The 19,864-nt window shown below is 45.7% G+C and overlaps 1 protein-coding gene across 1 annotated transcript in view; it reads right to left on the reverse strand.

Annotated features, from left to right (window-relative positions):
* The window catches only part of SI (sucrase-isomaltase), a 414,470-nt gene that overhangs the window by 123,039 nt on the left and 271,567 nt on the right, over positions 1–19,864 (reverse strand). The window lies entirely within an intron of this gene.

The raw sequence follows: 19,864 nt of genomic DNA on the forward strand, positions 1-19,864 counted from the left end.
GATTGTGTGCATAGAATAAGATTGCGTGAACAACTTGTCATTGACTCATGAGAACAGTAGATTGTCCATGAAGCGTTGTGCAGGAGGCCTTAAAGATAGATGAAGCAATGCTATATCTGACTAAAAGTTGCCAAATTGATATCCTGAAGTTGGGACAGAGACTAGGAGGTCAACAAATGGCAAAGCAGAAGAGTGCTACAAAGCAGGATTTTTCATAGAGAAAAAGTCAGTGCATGCACTCAGAAGACAATCTCGTAGACTGTGTGGGCTGTGTGAGAATTCAGCTTTGTATTAGGTGCTAGCTAATATGCCAACAGATATGTAAGACTTCAGCCCTGTTGGGAAGTGTGAACCTTCAATCCCAGAAGGACCCATATGTCGATCAGATTGAGTTATTTGAGACTTCAGTCCTGAAAGAGCTTGCAACTACCTGATAGTGGTAGGTTGGCTGTTTTGTGGTAGTGGCCAGATCCAGACATATGAAGTCAGTGAACTGGTTTAAGCTAAAGGAAAACATTTACCTACAAAGCATTCAGATGATGGGGACTACAAATTGAAGATTTTTATATAGTCAGGATTAAAACCCTTTCACCGTCTTTATTTTAGCATCTTTAAAATCCAGGTAAACTTCAGTGAAAACTATAACATCATCCTCAGCATTTTGGACATGTCATGTGTTATGACTAGTGTTGAGCGAGCACTAAAATGCTCGGGTGCTCGAAGCTCGGGCCGAGCTCACCGTGATACTCGGGTGCTCGACCCGAGCAGCGAGCCCAATGTTAGTCTATGGGAGACCCGAACATTTTGCGGCGGCTCCCCCGGCAGTCTGTAGAAAACCTAAAAAGTGCCCAAAACGATAGTGACAGTGCTCAAATGACATGGGGACAGCATGGGGATCGCCCCTGGAAGCATTTCTGACCCCCAGGTCACTGCTGTCAACAACGTGGTCAGAGGTATTAAGCCACTTTTACAGGCTCACAATAAAATGTTCAAAAACGAAAGTGAAAGTGCTTTCTTGTGAAATATGTTAACCCCTTAACGACCATGGGTCTTTCTGTTTTTGTGCTTTCCTTTTTTGCTCCACTTTTTCCCAGAGCCAGAACTTTTTTAATTTTCGTTCAATATGGCCATGTGAGGGCTTATTTTTTGCGGTACAAGTTGTACTTTTAAACACCATCACTGGTTTTACCATATCGTGTGCTGCAAATTGGGAAAAAAATTCCAAGTGCAGTGAAACTGCAAAAAAAATGCAATTCCACAGTTGTTTTTTGGGTCCTTTTTTTACCACGTTCACAGATTGCTAAAACTGACCAGCCATCATTATTTTCCAGGTCGTTACGAGTTCATAGACACCAAACATGTATAAGTTCATTTTTATTTAAGTGTTGAAAAAAAAATCCAAAGCTTGCTAAAAAAACAAAAAAAATGACGCCATTTTCTGAGACCCTTAGCTTCTCCATTTTTCGGGATCTGAGGCCAGGTGAGGGCTTATTTTTTGCGTGCCGGGCTGACGTTTTTATTGATACCATTTTGGGGTAGATCCGATGTTTTGATCGCCCGTTATTGCATTTTATTGCAAAGTTGTAGCGACCAAAAAAACTTAATTCTGGCGTTTAAAATTTTTTTCTCCTTACGCCGTTTACTGATTGTATTAATTCTTCTTTTATATTGATAGATCGGGCGATTCTGAACGCGGCGATACCAAATATGTGTATGTGGTTTTTTTTATATATATATATATATTTTATTTTGAATGGGGCGAAAGGGGGGTGACTTAAACTTTTATATATTTTTTATTTTTTTTATTTTTTTAAAAACTTTTTTTTTACACTTTCTGCTTGCTTCTATAGTCTCCAGAGGAGACTAGAAGCAGCAGTTGTCTGATTGCTTCTACTGCATACAAGAGATGAGCAAATCGCTTGTATGCAGGAGAAATGCTCACTTGCTATGAGCGCTGACCACTAGGTGGCGCTCATAGCAATTGAGACATGACAACCACAGGCGTCTGCTGCAGACCCTGAGTTGTCATGCCCACCCATTGGTGACCCGCGATCATGTGACGGGGTCACTGATGGGCGGGGCTTAGGACTCCCGCAAGAGCGAGTTAAATGCCACTGTCAGAGATTTAACATGTTAACAGCCGGGGGTGGATTGCGATTCCAATAATCAGCTGACATGTGCTCGCTTCAGTGCGGGCTCACCGCCGGAGCCCCCGCTGAACCAGCCTTCCCGACCTGGTGCGTACTATTACTGACCAGGTCGGAAAGGGGTTAAGGAACATCCTTTCCACGGTAAAGACTTGTGTATAAGGTAAAATAAATAACCAAAAACAAAAATACTCCTCCACACCTTGGGCTATGTTCACAAGTAGCATTTTTCATGCGTTTTTGCACTTTTGTATTGCTTTCAACCGTGACAAATGCGTTCACCGGCAAATGTCATTTTAACATTTTACAACCTTATCTGGCCATGTGCTGTGTGACACATGCATACAGTGCTGAAAAGACAAGGGATCAGCATGGGGAAGACCCCTGGAAGCATCTCTGACCCCCAGGTCACTGTCTAAAAGTGTGCCCATCAGAAGTGATCCTTGCCGCATCAGAAGATGCAGACTTGTAACTATCCCCGTGCAAGTCCTTGTCTCAGGGCAGTGTTCAATTGTACCTCCCCCATTCCTTGCAATGCAAGCGAAAATATGCAGCCAACCACCCACCCACCCGCAGGCTGCAATACCATACTGCTAGCTTTCACTTGAAATGAGGCCCTTTAGTTTGGAGAAGGCTGAAGCTGGCCACTATCTCATGGCCGCTTCGGCAGCGAGGTATCCATACTCTGTCCCCAGCCGCCCGGCGGCCGGGTGTCCACGCTCGGTCCCCAGCCGTCAGGTGGCGGCCAGGTGTCCATACTCGTTCCCCAGCCGCCCTGATTTCTCCTGTCACCTTCCCTCACACTTTTCTTAGCCTGGTCTGCTTTAGGGCAGCATTGGACGAGCCCACCAGAGAACCAGACTCCTCCGGTGGGCCCTGGCTTCTCCATCAGGGGAGTTGAGAGTGCCTAGGTGAGGAGCATGATGATGATGATAGAAGTTAGCATCTGCTTTGATTTCTTGGAATGCAAGCGCATGTATGTAGTAGCGGCTAGGCCTGAGGTGATCCGCGTTATGGTGCATATCCTACCTCCTCCGAGGATTGCTGGATGTTTTCCTGCTACTATCCCAGTTCTATGACTCCCGTTTAAACAAAGCTTCAGGTGATAAATGATGGATGAGGTGGTGGCAAAGGAGAAAGAGCAGGAGGAACAGGAACCATTCACATCAATATCAGGCCAGTCAACCAGATATGTCTTGTAGGATATGTTTCTGTAACAAAGGAAGCGGTTCGGCTACACAGGTATAGGGCATACAGTGAGTGCAATGCCTACCAAAAATTTCGAGCCACTCCAATGCCCCTTGGAAATGACATGCAGGTCAGAGGGCGTTAACTAAACCTTTTTTTCGATTTATAGCAACTGGGTCTCCCGTGCACTGTTGGCGTAAGCAGTGAATGGAAGGCTTTCCAAAAATTATGAGGAACTGCAATGCCCCTTACAAGAGCCATGTGTGGCACCCCAGGGGTCTGGTCACCACAGTAATAGAGATATTACGTCGGAGAGCAAGTGGGAGGTTTCCTGGTCAGGATCCCTTAAACATGCAACATCCTACTGCCCCAGTCCTGGGAGGGGAGAATTCTGCCCTTATAAACTGGATCTGAAGCGGGGTTGAGTGAGTCAGAGAACAGTCAGAGTCAGAGTGAGAGCAAGGGAAAGTAACAGCAAGGAGCTCTGTAGGAGCTAGGAGCTAAAGACCAGGGGCTGGAAGCTGAGCAGAGCTCGCCCTGGCAGAAGACAATAGGAACCGGACACAGGAGTCCGAAGCTGTGAGGACTTATATATCCAGCAGCAGAAACCAGCCGGCAGGGGATTTCAGGTCCTCTGGCCATAGAAGCCCGGAGGCTCAGTCACAAGCAAGGGACCACCACCGCCGTCGTGGAGCGGAGGCTAACAGAAGGCCCCAAGTCACCAGCTATACGGGTGAGCACTACAAGGTACAGTCAGGGACGTGGGCTACTTCTACCCGCTTACAGCAAGGTAGCCAGGAAGAGTGCAGACAGACGGGGAGGCCTACAACTCCACCTGGCCAGGGGAACTCCTGCTTGCTCACAGACTAACCAGGCCTCTTATGCTAGCCAGTACTCCCGGGAGGGTCTACCTTATAATCATCAGTAAAGACCCTGAACTGCACTGCAAAAACTCTGAGTCGTTCCTGCTGCGCTCGTGCACCATCACCCCCATCATCCACACTCACTGCCCTGATACTATACTCCTCCCGAGGGGAGTTATCCCATTCTATGCTGCGCACACAACACCAGCCTCAGCGGTCTGCCTCGCAGCGGTGGTACTCCCTGACCGCAATCCACGGGTGGCGCAGTCGGACAATTAGCCTCAAAACCTAACAAAGACTGCCACTGGTTTGACCAGCCTGAGCCACGGGACGGGTCACCGCCACGGAGACTACAGACCCCAGATACCCGGCACCGGGTATCCCACACACGTGTACACAAGGCCCAGGGGGTGCCTTCACATGCAGTACAGCATATTACAAACATAAGTCCCATTATTGGGGAGTGGGTGTCCCATAGTATTTGCTTATGCCTTGCAAGCAAAAGCTGCCAAAAATTAGGACGGAGCAACCTGCAATGCCCCTTACAAGAGCCATGCAGTACAGCATATTACAAACATAAGTCCCATTATTGGGGAGTGGGTGTCCCATAGTATTTGCTTATGCCTTGCAAGCAAAAGCTGCCAAAAATTAGGACGGAGCAACTTGCAACGCCCCTTACAAGAGCCATGCAGTACAGCATATTACAAACATAAGTCCCATTATTGGGGAGTGGGTGTCCCATAGTATTTGCTTATGCCTTGCAAGCAAAAGCTGCCAAAAATTAGGACAGAGCAACTTGCAATGCCCCTTACAAGAGCCATGCAGAACAGCATATTACAAACATAAGTCCCATTATTGGGGAGTGGGTGTCCCATAGTATTTGCTTATGCCTTGCAAGCAAAAGCTGCCAAAAATTAGGACGGAGCAACTTGCAATGCCCCTTACAAGAGCCATGCAGTACAGCATATTACAAACATAAGTCCCATTATTGGGGAGTGGGTGTCCCATAGTATTTGCTTATGCCTTGCAAGCAAAAGCTGCCAAAAATTAGGATGGAGCAACTTGCAATGCCCCTTGCAAGAGCCATGCAGTACAGCATATTACAAACATAAGTCCCATTATTGGGGAGTGGCTGTCCCATAGTATTTTCTTATGCCTTGCAAGCAAAAGCTGCCAAAAATTAGGACGGAGCAACTTACAATGCCCCTTACAAGAGCCATGCAGTACAGCATATTACAAACCTAAGTCCCATTATTGGGGAGTGGGTCTCCCATAGTATTTGCTTATGCTTTCCCAGCAAAAGCAGCCAAAAATTAGGACGGAGCAACTTGCAATGCCCCTTACAAGAGCCATGCAGTACAGCATATTACAAACATAAGTCCCATTATTGGGGAGTGGGTGTCCCATAGTATTTGCTTATGCCTTGCAAGCAAAATCTGACAAAAATTAGGACGGAGCAACTTGCAATGCGCCTTACAAGAGCCATGCAGTACAGCATATTACAAACATAAGTCCCATTATTGGGGAGTGGGTGTCCCATGGTATTTGCTTATGCTTTCCCAGCAAAAGCAGCCAAAAATTAGGACGGAGCAACTTGCAATGCTGGCACCCTAGTGGTATAGTGGTGGTGAGGGCTGAGGATAAGGAGAAGAAGATTAAACAGCCGAAACGAGGATGCGTATACCCATGTGTGGGTGTGAAGTGGTGCATGTGAATACACCTCCCGAAAATACACAGTGGATTTGACTTTATGTTACTCTGCTGTCATTTGGTGGAGATGAGAAGTCTGGCCCAATCCAGCCCTTGTTCATTTTGATAAGGGTCAGCTTGTCAGCATTGTCAGTTGACAGACGAGTGCGCTTATCAGTTATAATTCCCCCAGCGGCACTAAAAACACGCTCCGATATCACGCTAGCGGCAGGGCAGGCCAGGACCTCCAAGGCGTACAGAGCGAGTTCATTCCAAGTGTTCAGCTTGTATACCCAATAATTAAAAGGCACAGAGGAATCACGGAGGACGCTGGTACGATCGGCAAGGTACTCCCTCGCCATCTTTTGAAACTTTCCACTCCTTGTGAGAGTACCCCGCGCCTCAGGGCCTGTAAGCTGGGCAGGTGTCAGAAAACTGTCCCAGAACGTTGACAGTGTTCCCCTGCCTCTGCTGGATTGGAGTTGCATCTCTCTCGCCTGTACGCCTTGGTTGGGCAACGAACTGTGACCTCTGCCGCTAGCGTGTTCAGATGGGAATTTTTTTAAGAGTTTTGCAGCAAGGGCCTTCTGGTATTGCCCCATTTTTGTAGACCTCTCCACCTCAGGAATAAGAGAGTGAAAGTTCTCCTTGTAGCGGGGGTCTACAAGTGTCACCAACCAGTAATGACTGTCACCCAACATTTTGACAACGCGAGGGTCACGGTTAAGGCAGCGTAACATAAAGTCAGCCATGCGTGCCAGACTGGTAACGGGCAAGATTTCCGTGTCCTCACCAAGATGACGACTGACCATGCTCTCCTCCTCCTCTTCCTCCTCCCCCCTGTCCTCAGGCCACCCACGCTGAACCGACGGTATGACACTTGTACAGGTACTACCATCTACAACGCATGATAGCAGCTCCTGTTCTTCCTCCTCCTCCTCTCCCTCATTGTCCCCCAATGCACGTTGGGATGAGATGAGGCTGGGCTGTGTGTAATCGCCCGCTACGGCTTCTTGATCCATCTCATCATACTCTGGCTGCAATGCCTCCTCTTTAATTCTCTGCAGAGAGCGTTGCAAAAGACAGACAAGTGGGATGCTGACACTAATAATGGCGTCATCGCCACTCACCATCTTGGTGGCCTCCTCAAAGTTTGTCAGGATGGTACATATGTCAGACATCCAGGTCCACTCCTGAGTTCTTATGTGTGGAGTCTGACCTGAATATCGACGGCCTTGTTGCAGCTGGTACTCCACAACTGCTCTCTTCTGCTCACAAATCCTTTGCAACATGTGGAGGGTAGAGTTCCAACGTGTGAGGATATCACACACCAGTCAGTGTGCCGGAAGCTGCAAACGCTGCTGCAACACAGCAAGGGCGGCGGAAGCTGTAGCCGACTTGCGAAAATGAGCTGACAGGCGGCGTACTTTCACGAGCAGATCTGGCTACTCGGGGTACGATTTAAGAAACCGCTGAACCACGAGGTTAAGCACATGAGCCAGGCATGGTACGTGTGTGATCTCACCTCGCCTCAGAGCCGCCACCAGGTTACGGCCAATGTCACACATGACCATGCCGGGATGTAGGTTCAGCGGTCTCAGCCACAGATCTGCCTGCTCTTTCACAGCTGTCCACAACTCACAAGCAGTGTGAGGTTTATCACCTAAGCTTATGAGTTTCAGCACAGCCTGTTGCCGCTTGGCGGAGGCAGTACTGCAATGCTTCCAGCTTGTAACTGATGTGGTGATATCTGAGATGGAGGCTGAACATGAGGAGGAGGAGGAGGAGGATGCGCAGGAGCTGTACACTGTGGGGGCAACTCTGACTGACATAGGGCCCGCAATCCTCGGTGTGGGGAGGATGTGTTCCGTCCCAAGGTCCGACTGGGTCCCGGCTTCCACTATGTTTACCCAGTGTGCCATCAGAGAGATGTACCATCCCTGGCCACAAGCACTTGTCCACGTGTCCGTTCTCAGGTGGACTCTCCCAGTAACTGCGTTGTTGAGGGCACGGCAAATGCTTTGGGACACGTGCTTGTGTAGTGCGGGGATGGCACACCAGGCAAAATAGTGTCGGCTGGGGACCGAGTACCGAGGGACGGCCACCGCCATAAGATTGCGGAAGGATTCCGTCTCCACCAGCCTAAAAGGCAGCATTTCCAATGCAAGCAGTCGTGAAATGTGCGAATTTAGGACTGTGGCCTGTGGGGCGTTAGCTGCGAATTTCCGCTTTCGTTCAAAGGTCTGGGATATGGACAATTGAACGCTGCGGTGGGACGTGGACTTGGTCGTTGATGCTGTTTCTTGAGAAACTGCCATAACAAGTGAAGACTGAGAGGAGGGGGCATCTTTACATGCAGTATGGACAGGGGATTGCCTTACACACACAACAGGGGGTTCTATTGCACGCACAACAGTGGAAGAAGCAGTGGTGACACAAGCTGACACTGGTCGTGGACCCTGGGTTTCGCCCCACAAAGTCGGGTGCTTTGCTGCCATGTGCCTGATCATGCTGGTGGTGGTCAGGCTGGTTGTTTTGTCACCCCTGCTGATGCTGGCATGGCAGGTGGAACATATGGCCTTTTTGGGGTTATTAGCAGAGTCTTTAAAAAATTCCAGACTCTGGAAGACCTACCGCTTGTACTGGCAACGTCCCTCGTGTTGGTGTTACGGGGAACGGTTGCCTGCCTTCTGTCTGCGGCCACCACACTGCTTCTTCCTGCCTGTAGGGGTACTCTGCCTCCCTCCCCCTGTGTGCTGCTGGCCTCACTCTGCATGTCCTCCTTCCACGTTGGGTCAGTTACTAGATCATCCACCACCTCCTCCTCTTCCACTTGCGCACCACGATCCTCCTCCTCACTTCCTGGAAATTGTGTCTCGTCATCGTCCACCTCTTGTGACAGATTGCCAACGTCGACTTCCTGTGGCCGTGGCTGATCAAATATTTGGGCATCGCAACATGGGATCTCCTCTTCCACCACTTCAAGCGTATCAGGCGAGGGGCCCAAATATAGAAATGGACCAGTGAACAGCTCTTCAGAGTGTCCAAGTGTGGGATCACTTGCTGTCTGATGAAACTCGGCATGGTGGGAGGAAGGAGCATCAGGGTGAGGAGGAGTATGTGGTCGAGACTCACGGCTACTAAGAGTTGACGGTGTGGAAGACAGACCGGAGGTGGTGGTGCCCAGGTACTTGGAAGTATTGTCTGCTATCCAATTAATAACCTGTTCACACTGATCAGTTCTCAATACTGGTGTTGTTCTGTGCTTCCCTAGTAATTCGGTCAAGAAGTGGGAGCGAGAAGATGTGGCTGTTGGTTGTGGCACATTTTCACTTTGGCCACGGCCCCGTCCTCTGCACGAACCATCACCAGAACGTCCACTTCCACGTCCCTTGCCACACGCCTTGCCCATTGTAAATGAAGTAAAATAGCTTACACTTGCACTATCAATGGAAAAAGGGTAATAAAGAGTAGATTAGAACCGTGGAAGAGGAAAACCACAGTTATTGTTTACTGGGGTATACCACACTTTTTTAAATAGAGATATTTGCGGCTGAACAGTGAGCGACACACTCAAACTGCTTTTTTTTAGATACCAAAGGCCCAAAACTGGATAGTACAGCGATTTGACCCGTGGAACTGCGAACCCACACTGGGATGTCGGGCCTACACAAGACTATTTTCAACAGATATATTTTTGTGTCACAACAGTCAGGAGACACTACTGTTTATCTTTACGGAAATAACTACCAAAACCTGAATAATAGAGATTTTTTACCGTGGGATGGCAAAACCACAGTTATTGTTTACTGGGGTATACTACACTTTTTTAAATAGAGATATTTGAGGCTGAACAGTGAGCGACACACTCAAACTGCTTTTTTTTTTAGATGCCAAAGGCCCAAAACTGGATAGTACAGTGATTTGACCCGTGGAACTGCGAAACCACACTGGGATGTCGGGCCTACACAAGACTATTTTCAACAGATATATTTTTGTGTCACAACAGTCAGGAGACACTACTGTTTTTCTTTACGGAAAAAACTACCAAAACCTGAATAATAGAGATTTTTTACCGTGGGATTGCAAAACCACAGTTATTGTTTACTGGGGTATACCACACTTTTTTAAATAGTGATATTTGCGGCTGAACAGTGAGCGACACACTCAAACTGTTTTTTTTAGATACAAATGGCCCAAAAGTGGATAATACAGAGGTTTGAACCGTGGAACTGCAAAACCACACTTGTATTTCTCGGGCCTACACCAGACTATTTTCAACAGATATATTTGTGTCTGAACAATCAGGAGACACTATTTATTTTTTACGGCAAAAAATGCCAAAAGCAGGATAATAGAGATTTTTTACTGTGGAACAGCAAAACCACAGTTATAATTTACTGGTGTATACCAGGCTTTTTAAAATATATATATATTTGCGGCTGAACAGTGAGCGACACACTCAAACTGTTTTTTTTAGATACAAATGGCCCAAAAGTGGATAATACAGAGGTTTGTACCGTGGAACTTCAAAACCACACTTGTATTTCTTGGGCCTACACCAGACTATTTTCAACAGATATCTTTGTGTCTGAAAAATCAGGGAGACACTATTATTTTTTTTTTACAGCAAAAAATGCAAAAAGCAGGATAATAGAGATTTTTTACCGTGGAACAGCAAAAGCACACTTCTGTCTCTCTGGCCTACACCAGACTATTTTCAACAGATATATTTGTGTCTGAAAAATCAGGGAGACACTATTATTATTTTTATACAGCAAAAATGCAAAAAACAGGATAATAGAGATGTTTTACCGTGGAACATCAAAACCACAGTAATAATTTACTGGTGTATACCAGACGTTTTTAAATATATATATTTGCGGCTGAACAGTGAGCGACACACTCAAACTGTTTTTTTTAGATACAAATGGCCCTTAGAACTGCAAAACCACACTTCTATTTCTCTGGCATACACCAGACTATTTTCAACAGATATATTTGTGTCTGAAAAATCAGAGGCACACTTTTTTTTTTTTGGGGGGGGGACACCAAAAGGTTAATAAGATGGGTATTTGTACATTGTGAAGGAGGAAAAAAAAAGAGGATTTAGATAAAAAAAAAGGATTTTTTCCTGGCCCCCGGGACCTGGAGCTAAGTCCAGCAATTTCAGCAGCAGGAGCAGCACACTGGACTGTAATGCAGCGTTTGCTGGTATAACCACTGTGTCTCCTATACAGCCTGCCTGCTTGATATCTGGGATGGATATTAGTCCTGAAAAGGACTGTTTCTTTGTTCTGGCAGCCTTTACAGACCCTACACTAACTATTTCGCAGTTTATATCTCTCCCTAAATCAGCAGCGCTGTCCCTACACTGTCTAATCCGGATCGACTGTGTCCAAGATGGCGGCGCCCGGTTTTAAATACTCGAGGTGACACTGTGCGGCCAGCCAATCACTGTAATGCCCACAACCAACATGGCTGCAGCATTACAGTGACTGGCTGGCAATCCCTGCATGTTCATTGGCTCTGTAAAGAGCGCCAAACATGCAGGGTGGAGACCCAAGCTCCCGTCCAAGTAACCCGGAAATGCTCGGTGCTCGCCGAACATCCAGAGTAGCGTGATGCTCGGTCGAGTACCGAGCAGTGTCGAGCATGTTCGCTCAACACTAGTTATGACTAAAAATAGAATTCTGAATGAAACGGATGATTCAATAATTTTCATTGAAATTAACCCGAATTTTACCATGAAAATCTTTGTTTTGTGGTTCTTACATATTAAACCAAGCAGAGACCATTTCCTTATTCTGGGAATAAAAATAGCCTTACAAAGGGTAAGCTGGTTTACTCTGTTCTTAAAAGATGAGACAAGCTATTAGATGGTTTCCCTTCTATTTAATGTGAAAAGTTCAAGTGTTGATTAAAACAATGCAAGTTGCAATAAACATATCAAGTTTAACTGACGTATATGAATATAACCCTAAAAGGATATTCTCAGGTTATTGAATTGCTTTAATTAGTTATAAAGCATGAAAATAAGCAAGTTGTCCTTATACATGCTTTTTCTGTCTGCTGTCATTCTCCTTCAATGACAGCTTTTATCTTTCATAGTGCGAAGCTGATTTCCATAGAATTTAGCCACTGGTACCTGCCCAGACTCTGGCCAAGTAGAAATAGCTTCATACCAAGAGAAAGGTTAACTCTGCGTATCCTGACTTTCTCTCTTCAGCCCATCAATTTCTGTGTAGCGGTTACATGATCAACTCCCTCTTTCTCTCCTCTCGGCTTCTGATGATCTGCTGTCATAAGTCTTGCAATATCCCAATCCTTGTAGCTTTCATAGCAGGTCTCCAAATCACAGCTCTTGGCTCTTTCTGTTTAGAGCTGTATGTGTTTTCAAATGCCCTGTTACAGCTATATGTAAATATAGTATTTCTAGTGAAGACTCAGAGCAAACCACTGATAGTTGAATGTGTTTTAACTAGTGTTGAGCCACCCCCATAGTGTTCGAGTTCGGTTCGGTTCGTCGAACACCCGTATGTTCGCTGAACTGTTCGTCGAACTGTTCATCGAACACCTTCGAACACCGTTAAAACCAATGGCAGGCAAACAAAAACACATAGAAATACATAGAAAACACATTCAAGGGTGTCCAAAAGCTGACAAACTGCTCAGAAGACACAACTAACACATGGAAAAGTGACAAGTACATATAGTCATGCGAAAAGAAAAGAGGTGGAGGAGTAAAAGGAGGGGGAGTCTGGGCCAGAGCTTCGGTGGACTCTGACGGCCAGCCCCCCTCTACCAATACTGGTGCCTGTCCGCTGGTGGGTCGAGTGAGGCCCCCTGTTGTGGAGGCAGGTCTAAGCTTTTTAATTAAAATTGTCTTTCTAATTTGAATGAATACACTTTAAATCCTTTTACAAGGATCTATTGGAGGGCAAGTCTCATGCCAGCAGCCACGTATTTCCAGCTCCAGTAGCGTCCACTAAAGCTGCTGCAGTTAAAAAGCTTTTATAAAGATCGGGCTCGGCGGTACACCGTAGGGCATCCTACCGCCAGTCCCAGCCCCTATGCCTTGGGGTGCCTCCCCGATGCTCTTCACTGAGTGTCCCGGGGGCCCGAACCATTTCCTTTGAAAAAATTAAGTGTCCAAACTACAGATGGTGTAGCTTGCTTAACAGCTGGGATAATCCGCTGTCTAGCAGACACTGCTATGAGGCACAAAGTATTTCCTGGGCTAGATGCAGTTAAAAATTTGTAATTAGATACTCTCGTTGGATGCTGAGAAAGCACTCCATGGAGTCTCCTGGCACACCATATATTATTCCCTTAAAAAGCTTGGGGTAGGGGTCTAGGGGACTCTTTTATAGGCAAAATCACAGCCCTGTATCGCAATACGTCACCTAGGCTGAAGATAAATGGAACATTTCATCACCTTTCATAATCACCAATGGGACAAGGCAGGGATGTCCTCTGTCCCCTCTCTTATACATCCTAGTGACGGACCACCTGCTCTCATCAATTCGCCATAACCCCAATATTAGGTGGATTGAGGTGGGAGGCACCGAGTACAAGTGCTCTGCATTTGCTGATGATGTCCTAGTATATATCACTCAATCACATATATCCATCCCTGCTGTTATGGCTGAAATAGATCATTTTGTTACATGGTCAAATTTTAAAATCAATGCAGCAAAGTCTGAGGCCCTCGATTTCTCTCTCCCCAAATCCATACAGGATTCCATCCAGTCCAACTTTCCCTTTGCCTGGCCCTCACAGGGTATCAAATACTTATGAATTTGTATTCATAGAGACCTCTCCCGTCTATGTTATCTTAATTTTGGGCCCTTTATTGAACAACTCCATACAGACCACAGTTGGCAAGATAGAACTGTAAGATTCACTACGTGAACCACTGGTGTTTTGTGGAAAAGCACATGTACACTGTGTTCCAAATTATTATGCAAAAAATGTTTAGGAGTGATAAGGGAAGAATTTGTTTGTTTGTCAGTTAAACTCATTGATGGTGATGTGTGTCAGGGCTCTTTATATCACTGTAAGCAATTGCAGACACCTGTGCTAATTAGTTGGGCAGGTGTGTCCAATGAAAGGCAAGACTACTTAAGAAGGCTGTCCCACATTATTAAGCAGCCTACATTTTCTGCCAAAATGGGAAAGAAAAAGGATGTGTCGGCTGCTGAGAAGCAACAAATTGTGGAGTGCTTAAGTCAAGGCATAAACTACAATCAACATTGCCAAGACACTTCATCCTGATCATCGCACAATCAAGAAGTATGTAGCTGATTCACAGTACACACATGTGCGTGCTGATAAGGGAAAATTGAGGACTCTTTCCTCCAGGCAATTACGTCAGGTTAAAAGAGCAGCGGCAAAAAAGCCTTGTCATAGCAGCAGACAAGTTTTTGAAGCAGCTGGTGCCGCCAACGTCCCCCGAACAACAAGATGCAGAGTCCTTCAGAGGTTTGCAGCTGTGCGAAAGCCATCCTGTCGACCTCCTCTATCCACTGCACACAAGCAGAAACGGCTCCAGTGGGTTAAACAATACATGAAGACTGACTTCAAAACTGTTTTGTTCACCAATGAGTGCCGTGCAAAGCTCGATGGTCCAGATGGATGGAGTGGAGAATGGCTGGTTGATGGACACCCCACGCAAACACGGCTACAGCGCCAACAAGGAGGAGGTGGAGTAATGTTTTGGGCTGGAATCATGGGGAGAGAGATTGTCGGCCCCTTTAGGATCCCTGAAGGGGTAAAGATGAACTCCATAATGTATGTTGAGTTTTTCAAACAGCACTTCCTGCCATGGTTCAAGATGAATAACCGTGTATTCCACAGCAAGATCATTTTCATGAATGATAATGCGCCGTCTCATGCTGCACATAACACATCTGCATCTCTGGCTGATATGGGCATAAAAGGGGACAAGCTTATTGTGTGACCCCCATGCTCCCCTGACCTCAACCCCATTCAGAACCTCTGGAGCATCATCAAAAGGAGTGTCTATGAAGGCGGGAGGCAGTTCACATCTAAGCAACAGCTCTGGGAGGGTATTCTGTCCTCATTCAAAACATTTGAAGCAGAAACCACCCAAAACCAGACAAATTCAATGGACGAGAGAGTTGAGAAGCTCCTTTCGAACAAGGGGTCCTAAGTGCAAATGTAACATCACCTAGAATAAAGTTTTGAGTTGAAAACTGTTTGATTTCAGTTTCTAATAACCTGCTAAAGCTTATAATTTCAAAAATTACCATTTTTTTGTTCTTTATTAAAATGAAAAGATTGATTGAAGAGTGTGGGAGATCTAAGAGTGTGGCAACCCAGTAGTCAGGATTACTTTGAATTCTGACAATCTGAGGGTCATGTTGCAGGTAGTGCAGCAAGAAGGCAATCATGTGTCTTGTGCATCTAGGAGACCCAAAATTATTTTCCGGGCTAGATGCAGCTAAAAATTATTATTAATTTGAAAGCTGGTGGAGTTTAGTATTGATGGCCTAATAGAATCAGTACTGCAAACTGCTACAAAGCCCAAATTATTTTCCAGCCAAGATACAGATAAACATGATTAGTAATTTTAAATCTGGTGGAGCTTAGTATAGATGGCCTAATAGAATTAGTATTGCAAACTGCTACAAAACCCAAATTATTTTCCAGCCAAGATACAGATAAACATGATTAGTAATGTGAAAGCTTAAAACGGTTGGTGAGGTGATTTTAACAAATCATCAAGCTTTTACTCTCCCCAGGATGACACAGGGGTAGAAAAGTCATTTCGGATCCATGATTTGTTCAACTTTTTGAACGTGAGTCTGTCTACATTAACAGTGGAGAGCCGCGTGCGCTTATCTGTCAGCACACCACCAGCAGCGCTGAACACACGTTCAGACAGAACGCTGGCTGCAGGGCATGACAAGATCTCCAAGGCGTAAGTGGCGAGCTCCGGCCATTTATCCAGATTGGAAGCCCAAAAAGAGCATAGTTTCCCAGTACCCAGTCAGCGACATGTAACGCCCCTGTCCATGCCTACTCGTCCAAGTGTCTGTGGTGAAATGCACCCTGTCACACACAGAGTTTCTCAATGAAGCGGTGATGTTGTGTGCGACATGCTGGTGGAGCGCAGGCACACCTTTCTTTGAGAAGTAGTGCCGACTGGGCATCTGGTACTGGGGCACTGCGACGGACATAAGGTCTCGAAAATCCTCTGTGTCCACCAGGCGGAAAGTAAGCATTTCTGTAGCCAAGAGCTTGCAGATGGTGAAATTCAACCTCTTAGCTTTCTCATGGCTAGGAGGAAATGGTCTTTTACTTGTTAACATCTGAGGGACCGAGGGCTGGCTGTTGTGCTTAGACGGGGTTGAGAAGGGTGTCCCCGGCAAACTGCCGGTCTGTGAGGAAGATGCAGGCGAACATGTTAGGTTGCCTTGATACAAAGGTGGTGCTCTAGATGTCGGACAGCGCTGAACACCAGCTGGTGTTTCTACATCCAAAGAAAATGATGACCTGGCAATCACGCTGGCTGTTGCGGGTAAAGAGGTGGCAGGTCTGCGTCCCAAAACAGGTGTGACTGCTGTCCCCCCAGTCACAGAGGATGAAGAGGTGGCGGATGCACAAGATGTGGTAGACAGTGGTTTGCCCAGCCGGCTAGGACGCATTGTAGCACAGTGAGCTTCCCACTGCAACTTATGCTTCATGTCCATGTGCCGGTTCATGCATGAAGAACTCAAACTATGTATTTTTTGGCCTCTAATTAGCTTTTGCTGACAAATGTTACAGATAACATGAGTTGGGTCATCTTTATCGATCTGAGAAAATGCCCAGGCAATGCAAGGCTTAGCACCCATGCGACCAGAAGAGCCACCACGACTTGTGGTCAGAGGCAGAGTTGTGTTTGAGGATGCAGTTGTTGACGTGCTTTCAGCACTACGTCTCTGGACAGGAAGGCGCAACCTGACCTCGTCGTCACTAGCATCCTCCTCCACCTCCTCTGCTGACCTCATCTCTTGGCTGACTGTGGGTTGACAGTAAGTGGGATCTCCAACCTCATCATCATCACCCTGTGTGTTATCACACCCGTCGTCCTCAGAGCCAACCTGTTCCTGCCCTGACAAAAAACTAAAGTTGTCCCTCTAATCAGGTATTTGAGTCTCATCATCATCTTCCTCATTGTCTCCACCAACAGGAGTTACAGTTTGGGAACGAGGGTCTACATTATGTTCAGAACCTTCTGCGTCTGGTCCTGGATCCGACTCATAAAGATTCTGGGCATCAGTGCAGATCATTTCCTCGTCTGGATTTATAGAAGCTCTGGAGCCGACCTCTGATTTCCAGGCTATAGTATGAGTAAACAGCTCTGCAGACTCAACCATCTATACTACCCCATACTCAGATGGGCAGCTGGAGACTGGGGAGCTGTGAGGAAGCAAGTGCAATTGGGGTGACACCTCTGAGGACTGGAGTATTTGTGATGTTGAAGTTGGGGTGGAAGAGAGCCCACTTTAAGGAGCACTTGATATCCATTGAAGCACCTGCTGTTTTTGTGCCTCATCTGGAATTTGTAGCGATTGGCGTGGCCATAAGAAAGGGATCTTATCACATTGTCCGCTAAAAGAAGTAGACATCTTAGTTTGGCTGGAAGATGGTCTTTCTTCTGCAGATGTTACTGTTGCTTTAACACCTACCCCACGGACACAACCTTTTTTTCCCTTCCTTACACGCCTATTCCCCTTTCCACCAGCAGCAGGCCTTTTTCCACTCATTTTGGTGGTTAACTAATTCACAACTCTGGAGTTGTTTGCACAAAAAACAATGGATGGGAACGGAGCAGAGCTGAGTGGCCAAACTGTAGTATTGGCCCAAAAGTATTGGCTGGGTTAGATGCAGAAAAAAATTATATTGAATTTGCAACCTGATGGAGGTCAGTATAGATGGACTAATAAAACAAGTCCCACACACTGCTACAAGCTGAAAGATTTTTTCAGAGCTAGATGCAGAAAAAAATTATATTGAATTTGCAACCTGATGGAGGTCAGTATAGATGGACTAATAGAACAAGTCCCACACACTGCTACAAGCTGAAATATTTTTTCAGAGCTAGATGCAGAAAAAAATTATATTGAATTTGTAACCTGATGGAGGTCAGTATAGATGGACTAATAGAACAAGTCCCACACACTGCTAGGAGCCAAAATATTTTTTCAGAGCTAGATGCAGAAAAAAATTATATTGAATTTGCAACCTGATGGAGGTCAGTATAGATGGACTAATAGAACATGTCCCACACACTGCTAGAAGCCTAAATATTTTTTCAGAGCTCAATGCAGAAAAAAATTATTTTGAATTTGCAACCTGGTGGAGGTTAGTATAGATGGACTAATAGAACAAGTCCCACACACTGCTAGAAGCTGAAATATTTTTCAGAGCTAGATGCAGAAAAAAATTATATTGAATTTGCAACCTGATGGAGGTCAGTATAGATGGACTAATAGAACAAGTCCCACACACTGCTACAAGCTGAAATATTTTTTCAGAGCTAGCTGCAGAAAAAAATTATATTGAATTTGCAACCTGATGGAGGTTAGTATAGATGGACTAATAGAACAAGTCCCACACACTGCTAGAAGCCTAAATATTTTTTCAGAGCTCGATGCAGAAAAAAATTATATTGAATTTGCAACCTGGGGGAGGTTAGTATAGATGGACTAATAGAATGATGCTATGCCCAAAAGGTTTTACTTCACTAGGTGCAGTAAAAAAATTTGTATTCTATACACATGTGGTGTAGCTTGCAACACAGATAGGCAACTCCACTGACTAACACACTCTGCAATAGGCCAAAAAGGATTTGCTTTGCTAGATTTAGGCAAATGCTGTGAAAAAAACTTGCACAGCACTGGCACAGACCTGCCTGGCAAAAAGTGATAGGAACTGATGTAACCTAGCCCTGAAAAGGACTGCAATTACTATTAGTCTTTACTCCCAACCTATCTATTTAAGAGCACAGACCTGCCTGATAAAAGTCGTAGGAAATGATGTAACCTAGTACTTAACCCCTTAACAACCCTTGTCGTATTAGTACGCACATTTGCGTACCCCCGGTTCAGTGAGGGCTGCTGCGCTAAGCCCTCACTGAACCGAGCACATGTCAGCTGATTATTACAGCTGACTTGTGCCCGCAACAGCCGATCCACCTGCGGCTGATAACATGTTAAATGCCGCTGTCAATCTCCGACAGCGGCATTTAACGAGCGCTTCCGGGTAGCGCGTCATAAGCCCCGCCCACCGGCGACACCGTCACGTGATCGCGGGTCACCGATGGGTGGGCATGACAACCCAGGGTCTGCAGCAGATGCCTGTGGTTGTCATTATCTTGTCGCTATGAGCGCCACCTAGTGGTCTGCGCTCCTAGCACAGGACCATTTCTGCTGCATGCAGGGGATCTGCTGGTCCCCTGTATGTAGCAGAGCCGATCAGATAGTTGCTGCTTCTAGTCTCCTATGGAGACTATTGAAGCATACAAAAAGTAAAAAAAAAAGTTTTTAAAAATATAAAAAAAATAAAAAAATATAAAAGTTTAAATCAACCCCCTTTCGCCCCATTCAAAATAAAATATAAAAAAACAACCCTACATAGACATATTTGGTATCGCCGTGTTCAGAATCGCCCGATCTATCAATATAATAAAATAATTAATCCAATCGGTAAACGGCGTAACGAGAAAAAAATTCTAAACGCCAGAATTACATTTTTTGGTCGCCGCAAAATTGCAATAAAATGCAATAACGGTCGATCAAAACATCGGATCTACCCCAAGAAGTTATCAATAAAAGCGTCAGCCCGGCACACAAAAAATAAGACCTCACCCAGCCCCAGATCACGAAAAATGGAGGTCTCGGAAAATGGCGCTATTTTTATTTTTTTTTTTTTACCAAATTTTGGATTTTTTTTTCACCACTTAAA

Source organism: Phyllobates terribilis, unplaced genomic scaffold (assembly GCF_046119375.1).
Source record: "Phyllobates terribilis strain yellow unplaced genomic scaffold, ASM4611937v1 Scaffold_3__8_contigs__length_932513732, whole genome shotgun sequence".
Classification (NCBI taxonomy): Eukaryota; Metazoa; Chordata; class Amphibia; order Anura; family Dendrobatidae; genus Phyllobates; species Phyllobates terribilis.